This window comes from Zea mays, chromosome 4 (assembly GCF_902167145.1).
Source record: "Zea mays cultivar B73 chromosome 4, Zm-B73-REFERENCE-NAM-5.0, whole genome shotgun sequence".
Classification (NCBI taxonomy): Eukaryota; Viridiplantae; Streptophyta; class Magnoliopsida; order Poales; family Poaceae; genus Zea; species Zea mays.
In genome coordinates this window covers 53,605,907-53,616,045 of record NC_050099.1, presented here as the reverse complement: position 1 = coordinate 53,616,045, position 10,139 = coordinate 53,605,907, and positions in this window count along the sequence as shown.

Here is a 10,139-nt window from a genome sequence, read left to right as displayed (position 1 = left end):
AATTGTTTCTCAAACTAACCTCTCCTGCATAAGCTCCCTCCCCTGCATAAGCTCCCTCCCCTGCATAAGCTCCTGGTGCTGGTATGACCGGTGGTGGCGTGTTGTGGCCCATGACCCCGGATCCCTACAAAATCAAGTTTAGTAAAGATTTGACAATTAGGTTGATACAAACGACAAGTCTTAACTAAATTGAATAACCTGAGGTGGAGGTGGAGGTGGTGGAGCATGTAATCCCCACTGAGGCATCGACGACTGAAATTGAGGGAAAACAAATGGTTGCTGCTGTGCCTGCTGTGGAAACCAAGACTGTTGCAAATATAATATATTAGTTATAGAACCAATATCGAGCGTGTTGAGAATAAATAAGACACTCACGTTCATTGCTTGTTGCGCCTGTGCGTTGTAAGCAGCCATGTACTCTGATTGCTGTTGGAGAAATGCCATTTGTTGTTGCCGCATCTCTTCACGAAACTTTTCTTGCTGCTCCCTCATAGCTTCCTCCATGCTAGATACAGAGCGGCGACTACGGCTGCTACAATTGTTCGAGAAAAAGTACTTGGACTTAATGGACATGAGCCGAGTCACAAAAGCGAGTATACTCACATTTGTGTGTTCATGCAACGGCTCTTCAGAGTCTTTTAGTAGTTTAAAAAATCTGGAAACCTCTGGTGTGGCAGGATCCTCGGAGCTTAGGTTGAATTCTGGACGTAGCGAATCTAGCATCTCATGCATCGCATCATCGCCAGCCCAATCATTGTTCTTCTCCTCTTCTACATTCCTGTTGGGTACTACCTCACCATGATGTTCCCACACCTCATATCCGGGCATAAATCCAAACTGACAAAGATCTAGGCTAACTCTTTCCTTATTAAGAAATATACTGTTTTCGTGACGCCTACAAGGGCATCTAACAGTGCCGGTTAAGGACAAGGCGAATACGTGGTCCACAAAATCTTTGGTCTTGGCTATCCATTCATCAGAATGACGTCCATTTCTACTCCAGCCATTGTACATCCATGCACGATCTTCAGCCATGCCTGAGACTATTAAACGGAATAATATCGTGAAAAAAAAATTCAACTTCGTCAAGGGTATCGGTCCTACATGTATGTACGACATGGATAGGTTCTAAACCCACATGAACCTAGCAGGACCCAAAATAATTTGGCAGCATAACTTCGCTGCCACTAAATTAAACAATATACTATTAAAGCTAATAATATAATAGTAATCAAACAATAATACGAAAATAAAAAATAAAATACTTGCATGCTAATAATATACTATTAAAGCTAATAATATAATAGTAATCAAATTAAACAATATAATATACTATAACATACTTGCATTCTAATAATATAATTGCATACTAATAATATAATAGTAATCAAATTAAACAATATAATATACTATTACATACTTGCATTCTAATAATATAATTGCATACTAATAATATAATAGTAATCAAATTAAACAAAATTACAAACAGTAATCAAACAAACACAATTACAATATATAATAATTTCGGCGGCATCTAAATAACAGCCGTCGAAAATAAGAAATAAAATACTAAAAAAAATTACCTCTCTCGATGCGGCGGCTCGACGACGGCGGTGGAATGGCGGGCCGACGGACGAGCACTGCGGGGACGGACGGCGGCGGACGGCGGTGCGCGCAGCTTCCTTCGGCGGCGGCGGCGCGCAGGGGCAGCAGAGCGCGGCGGCGGTGGCGCGCAGGGCAGCAGAGCGCGGCGGCGGCGCGGGCGGCGGCAGAGCGCGGGCGGCGGCGCGGCGGCGTGGGCAGAGACGCGGCGGCGTCGGGTGAGAGAGAGAGCGCGGAGAGAAAGAAGATAGGAGAAGGCCGACAGTTTTAAATTTCTCTATTTTCGGCGGCCAGGTCAGAGGCCGCCGAAAGTAGCCTTATTTTCGGCGGCCAGGTCAGAGGCCGCCGAAAGTAGCCTTATTTTCGGCGGCTGGTGTCAGAGGCTGCCGAAAATAGCACTACTTTCGGCGGTCGTGTCAGACCGCCGAAAATAGTGGGTAATTTTCGGCGGCCCTCCCCTAGCCGCCGAAAATAATGGGGGCCGCCGAAAATGGCTGTAGCTCTTGTTGTGTATGTATTATAAATCCTGTTGACACTCATACATGTTTTATGAAATATAAATAGGAACAAGTCAATGGGTTATACTTGTTGTTTTCATCTCTTTGCATTCTTGTTCATCTATAAGATGATGAAGTTATGTCCTCCATGACCTTCGTCTGATGATCATTATGTCCATAGGGAGATAATGCTTTGGAAGACGAAGGTCCTTAATACTTAATCATTGTGTTGCCTTGTTCTTGATTCACAACATTTGAGAACAAGTGACCAACACCTATGGTTAAGATCTTGAACCTCATTTGTTTTACAGTAGACACTTAAACCTTTAGAAGATCATAACTTTATAACCATAACTCTGAATTTAGTATCCTCGAACCCACGACCTCGTAGCAGTGCGTAGAATATTCTTATGCTGTTTGTTCTCATGTTTGGCGTACTATTATTTTTAAGTATTCATGTCTATTTGTATGTATTGCTACGAGTAGCATCGAGGTTATGAGTCACTTGAAGACCAAGTTCGTACCTGGGCAGTGGCGGGCCTAGGATTTAGAGGGTGGGTATTCAAAATTTTTTATAGGACGATTTTTTGGAAGATTAAAACATGTATATCGATATATATAGTTAATTATATATATGTATAACATATAATTAAGCACACACGCTATAGTCATAACTGATTCAATAACTAGTCTACTAAACTCAAATTTCATACAACTATTTCAAAAGTTTTAAATCGAAATGCATCTGTTGGTTGTTGCTCAGTTGTTGGCTGGTTGCTTGTCCTGTTTTGCATTTTCCAATCGCTAATGCCCCACCTACAACCTAGTATTACAAGCAGCAAAGCAGGGGAGGTTAGGTCGGGTGGCCACTAGCTAGCTAGGTAGGCTTGGACATTGGCACGATGGGACCTTGTCCCCTGGTTGTCTGTCCTGGAACGCGGTGACGCCCTGACTACGGTGGATTGAAGCCTCGGACAACGAACGACAGACGACGCAACAACGAGGCCAGATGCAATGCAATGACAGTTAGTCGGTCAAGTTTGTGCACCTAGCTACACCGTGGAGCCACGATGTCTCAACGGAGGTGCCAGTGTCTACATGGCACGTGGGGCTACAAGATGTGACCACGACTTGGTGGCTGGTGCATCTGGTGGCTCTACCATGGTGTGACTACAATAGGGTTTGGGGATTTTTTTTGTCGAGAGGTACTGAGGTAGGCTTTTGTCGCTCTGTTGGGCTTCATGGTCCACAATAAACGATTGGATTAGTTAGGTATGAGAGGTAGGAAGGAGATATTTTGGTCCAAATTAACAGAATTCCTTTATTTATTAGATTCATTTTCTATTTTCCATACATATACACTATATACATGTGTATATATTCAATTTTTTTGCCAAAAATAATGGGTATTCATTTGAATACCCTTAAATTCAATGGGGCCCGCCCCTGTACTTGGGGATCTCAAGTCTAAGGCAAGTTGTGCCCTTGATCACTTTTCTCTACCTAATAATGTTCTCTTTTAATCACTGTGACATGCTCAGGTTAATTTGATGGGACCCAATAGGTTTCCCTAGTATTGTTTACCTCACACCTTGCAAACAAATGAACTTTTGGGTAGTATTGCTATTGCTCTACCTAGTTTTGGGATTAATGTAACATTTGAATTATGATCATGTTCCAATTATGTTGTTGTTTTAATTATTGTTCATGACAAGATCATTGTGTTAATTGGAACATGGAGCTTAACTTGAGATAACAGTGCTACCACAAGGGTGGAATGGGACGCCCTTGGCCAAGTAATTAGGAATGCTAGGGAGAGATTACCTTACCCGAAAGGGGCAAGAGGGGAGGCGTCGCTGCAGAGTATAGGGAGGTTCTCGGGTCGAATTGCTACGATGACATTTTAGACGAGGGATTCCTATACTTCCTTGTTCTTGAAACTGTAGTGGGTATTCTCGAACTAGTGGAACTTTGGAAAGTTCTCATAGTGCTAACCTGCCTCGCTTCCTTGGTAGTGGTGTATGGGGTCCATACAACCTCATGGCAAATGGGTAACACAACTTGTGGGTAAAGATTTGCAACCTCTGCAGAGTGTAAAACTGGTATATCAGCCGTGCTCACGGTCAAGAGCGACTCAGGACTCTCGCATGATTAATTTATAGAACTAAACTTAATCTGACATATGCATTGCATCACTGGTGTTATTATCAATTATGATCTCTTATTTAATTGGGTTGGTATCTACTTATACTTAGTAACTGCTAATAAAATTTTGACCAACTCTAAAAGCAATGCTCAGCTTTAACCATCTACTTTGGTAAGCCTTACACTTCACATGAGCTCCCACCTTTGGTGAGTTCATGCACATTATTCCCCACAACTTGTTGAGCGATGAACGTATGTGAGCTGACCCTTGTTGTACTCACATCCGCTCATGTCAAGAACAGGTACCACAGGATGAGGCGCAAGAAGGATGTTGTGATGAGTTCGTGAGTGGTCTAGGCCATCGTCTCCCAGTCAACTTTGGTTGCTGGATCGTTGTCTTCATATGATGTAATTTTTTATCTACTTTGTATAGAACTCCGTTATATATTAAAGATGTGACATTCCTTTCCATACCTTGAGTCAGTCATCATATGTGTGAGACTTGATCCTAGCACACATGTGAGATGCGCCCAGGTTTGGCCCCCTAAATCTGGGTGTGACAAAATTGCTTTCCCCTCAATTATAGATGTTGGACAGAAAAGCTGCTGCTTCTATTGTCGGGCGCACTAGACAATTCGGTGCCCTGGCCATGTCATCCGACCGTTGAGGTCTGTAGCAGTCGACCGTTGGCCAGACTATCCGGTGCACACCGGATAGTTCGGTGCTACAGCGCCCGAGAGCCTTGTGGACCTCTCTGCACAAACTGTCTAGTGCACACCGGACATGTTTGGTGCGCCACCAGAGCGTTGGCTGACTGCCCTCTTCTTGGATTTCTTCACTTTTTCTTTGGGCTTCTTTTTGTTTTGAGTCTTGGACTTCTACACATCTTTTAGATCTTCTTTTGAGGTGTTGCATCCTTAGAGCCTCAGTCTAATACTCTTCTCATCCTGTGAACTGCAAACACAAACACTAGCAACTGCATTAGTTCACGGGCTATGTTGATCATCAAACACCAAAATCAATTAGTCAAATGGGCTAAGGTCCATTTTCCTTACAAAAGGGTAGCCACGTGTGGGCTAAGCAGCATAGACGTGTAACTCCGTAGAGAATCACATGCCTTCTTGATGCACAAGTGGTGCTCCACTTCTGGCTCCTCTCGAATGCTCCCCGTTGTCTTCGCTATCGATCTTCCAGCCAAAACGTCGCGGGCCTCATTCCCTCTGGTACACGGTAGCGGTTGTATCACAAATGCGATTGATATGGTATTACAAGACTCTCACCTCACTCGATGCAATATTACAACGGCTCATGCAAGAGCCGAGGGGTTTTATGGGTTTATCTAAACTCGCTCAATTATCTAGGAATCACCTAGACCATGCACAATAGCGATCTAACTAACCTAAGCACCTCTCAAAGCGCCTACGCTAATCACCGAGTGTTTATTTTAAGCACTTGAGAATGTGTATGGACTTGCTTATTATGTTTCTTGAGCTCCAACACCTTCCAATGTCTGGTTGGGTGAAGTATATATAGGCCTCAACTCAAAATTGCCATTGGAGGAAAAGTTGTTGCTCTCTGTGTCACACTAGACTGGTCGCTGCTTGGCACCGGACCGTCCGGTGCAATTAGCCGTTGGTGCGCTACAACCTTCACACAAGACTGTCCGGTCCCTGCGTCAAATTGTCCAGTGGCTCCCCCTTTGAGTGCCACCAAAAACTAGTCGTTGGTGCACTGGACAGTACGCGCTGTGGCACCAGACTGTCCGGCGATCCATCGGATTGTCCGCCCAGGGAGGGCAGACCGTCCCCTGTGAATACACTTTCTCCATGTCTTGGATTTCGCTTTATACCTGTAGATCTTCAATAATGGTCTTCTTTTGAGGTGTTGCATCCTCAGAGCTTAAGTCCAAGACATATTTGCATCCTGTGAACTACAAACACAGACGCTTGGAAATCATTAGTTCACAATTTATGTTGTTCATCAAATATCAAAATCCCTTAATAAAATGGTTGGTGTCCATTTTTCTTACAGTCTCCCCCTTTTTGGTGATTGATGACGACACAACCAAAGCAAAAAAAATATTAAATACCGAATTAAAACATGCACTCTACTTGCTATGGATGCATGTGTATAAGCAAGATGTATGAGATACCAAATTGATACATATGAGTTCATTTAGAATTTAAACACATTCTTGCATATACAACTAGTACCCTATGTAATTATGGAATTAAGCCTCCCCTAACTCCATGATCCACGTACTTCCTATTTGGAACCAGAACCAACAAGATAACCACTTGAAATCATAAAAAAATTAAAATTGGTGGTTTTTGATATTTGATAACTCTGGTTTGCTTTGGTCCATAAAATTCTCCCCCTTTGGAATCAAATGCTGAAAAGGAGGACATGATAAAGCATATAGGAAGCAATTTAAAGACTTGTCCTCTAAAAAGAATTACTCCCCCTAAAGAAAGTTCTCCCCATGTGAAGAAGTATTCTCCCCTTTCAAGGAAAAAGATATATTCCCCCTGTCAGAAACCCTCCATTTAGGAAAAGCACATGAATATACAAGAGGAGACAACACATAATAGAATAGACTAACTCCCACCTAAAACTATGCATAGGTAATATTCTAGTGATACCAAATAAAACTTTCAACAACATATGCATATATGTCAACATGGGGGCATAAGATCAAAAAGACATAGTGAAAGTCGCCTAGAGGGGGATGGATAGGCGGAATCTGAAAATTATAAACTTAAGCACACACTACAAGCCGGGGTTAGCGTTAGAAATGAATTCGAGCCCGAAAGAGAGGGAAAACAATTCAACCAAGAAATAAAGCGGATGGCACGGTGATTTGTTTTACCGAGGTTCGGTTCCAAAGAACCTAGTCCCCGTTGGGGTGGTCACAAAGACCAGGTCCCTTTCAACCCTTTCCCTCTCTCAAACGGTCACTCAGACTGAGTGTGCTTTCTCCTTAATCAAACGGGTCACTTAGACCCCGCAAGGACCACCACACACTTGGTGTCTCTTGCTTTGATTACAAGTCACTTGAGAATAAGAATGGGAAGGAAGAAAGCATGATTGCAAAAGCCAAGCGACAAGAGCAACAAATAACACAGATCACTCTCTCTCTCTCTCAAGTCACTAATCACTAATGATCACTTGTCTCAATTGTGGAACTTGGAGAGATTGGAAGCTTTGATTGTGTCTTGGAATGGATTGCTAGCTCTTGTATTTAATGTGAAAGATTGGAATGCTTCGATGTTGTGAATGGAGGTGGTTGGGGTTGTATTTATAGCCCTCAACCACTTCCTAGCCGTTGCTCCCTTTCTGCCGACCGCGGACGGTCCGCGCCTCTGGTCCGAACGGTCTGCCCCTGCACATCAACAGCTAAAATCACAACGGTCAGCAGTAACGGCTATATCAACTGGGCAGTCAATTTAGAATAGTTGTAGATGAACTTATGCACCTGTGAAATGATCAACTGGGCAAACTGGTTAGTCCACAAGGTTTGTGATGGTCATCAAACACCAAAATCGATTACATGAAATGTTGAGACTATTTCCCTTTCAATCTCCCCATTTTTGGTGATTGATGCCAACACAAACCAAAGCAAATACAAAGTGTAGAAATGTAACTAGTTTGCTTTTTGACAGATGTGCATAAGTTATTTTGAAATGAAAGCATTTCTAAGCATATAAGTTTGATTTGATATATTTAACATTTTGGACCACATTTGCACCACTTGTTTTGTTTTTGCAAATTCTTTTGGGAAAAATATTTTCAAAGTCTTTTGCAAATAGTCAAAGGTATATGAATAAGATTGCAAGAAGCATTTTCAAGATTTGAAATTTCTCCCCCTGTTTCAAATGCTTTTCCTTTGACTTTAAACAAAACTCCCCCTGAATGAAATTCTCCTCTTAGTTTTCAAGAGGGTTTTAATAGATACTAATTGGAAATATATTGAGATGCTAGTTTTTGAAAAACTTATACCAATTGAAAATATCATACCAATTTGAAGTGTAACACTTAACAAGATACCAATTGAAAACGTTCTTTTGAAAATTTTGAAATTTTTTGGTGGTGGTGCGGTCCTTTTGCTTTAGGCTAATACTCTCTCCCCCTTTGGCATGAATCGCCAAAAACGAAGACTTTTGAGAGCCCTTTTTACTTTCTCCCCATTGGTACAAAATAAGAGTGAAGGATTATACCAATTTGGAGTGATGTGGAGTGATGGCGAAGGGTAAATAATTCCGATAGAGTGGAGTGGAAGCCTTGTCTTCGCCGAAGACTCCATTTCCCTTTCAATCTACGACTTAGCATAGAAATGCACTTGAGAACACATTAGTCATAGTCATGAAAGAGATGTGATCAAAGGTATATTAATGAGCTATGTGTGTAAAGTTTCAATCAAAATTCCGAGAATCAAGAATGTTTAGCTCATTCCTAAGTTTGGTAAAGGTTTTCTCATCTAATGGTTTGGTAAAGATATCGGCTAATTGTTCTTTGGTGCTAACATAAGCAATCTCGATATCCGCCCTTTGTTGGTGATCCCTTAAAAAGTGATACCGAATGTCTATGTGCTTAGTGAGGCTGCGTTCAACGGGATTATCCGCCATGCGGATTGCACTCTCATTATCACATAGGAGAGGGACTTTGCTCAATTTGTAGCCATAGTCCCTAAGGGTTTGCCTCATCCAAAGTAATTGCGCACAGCAATGGCCTGCGACAATGTACTCGGCTTCGGCGGTAGAAAGAGCTACTGAGTTTTGTTTCTTTGAAGCCCAAGACACCAGGGATCTTCCCAGAAACTGACAAGTCCCTGATGTGCTCTTCCTATCAATTTTACACCCTGCCCAATCAGCATCTGAATATCCTATTAAATCAAAAGTGGATCCCTTGGGGTACCAAAGTCCAAACTTAGGAGTATAAACTAAATATCTCATGATTCTTTTTACGGCCCTAAGGTGAACTTCCTTAGGATCGGCTTGGAACCTTGCACACATGCATACGGAAAGCATAATATCCGGTCGAGATGCACATAAGTAGAGTAAAGATCCTATCATCGACCGGTATACCTTTTGATCTACGGACTTACCTCCTGTGTCGAGGTCGAGATGCCCATTAGTTCCCATGGGTGTCTTGATGGGCTTGACATCCTTCATTCCAAACTTGTTGAGTATGTCTTGAATATACTTGGTTTGGCTGATGAAGGTGCCCTCTTGGAGTTGCTTGACTTGAAATCTAGAAAGTACTTCAACTCCCCCATCAAAGACATCTCGAATTTTTGAATCATGATCCTACAAAACTCTTCACATGTAGATTTGTTAGTAGACCCAAATATGATATCATCAACATAAATTTGGCATACAAACAAATCCTTTGCAATTGTTTTAGTAAAGAGAGTAGGATTGGCTTTATCGACTTTGAAGCCATTAGTGATAAGGAAATCTCTTAGGCATTCATACCATGCTCTTGGGGCTTGCTTGAGCCCATAAAGCACCTTTGAGAGCTTATAAACATGGTTAGGGTACTCATTATCTTCAAAGCTAGGAGGTTGCTCAACATAAACCTCTTCCTTTATTGGTCCATTGAGGAAGGCACTTTTCACGTCCATTTGATAAAGCTTAAAGCCATGGTAAGTAGCATAGGCAAGTAATATGCGAATTGACTCAAGCCTAGGTACGGGTGCATAGGTTTCACCAAAATCCAAACCTTCGACTTGTGAATATCCCTTGGCCACAAGTCGGGCTTTGTTCCTTATCACCACACCATGCTCATCTTGCTTATTGCGGAATACCCACTTGGTACATACAACATTTTGATTAGGACGTGGAACAAGATGCCATACCTCATTCCTCGTGAAGTTGTTGAGCTCCTGTTGCATTG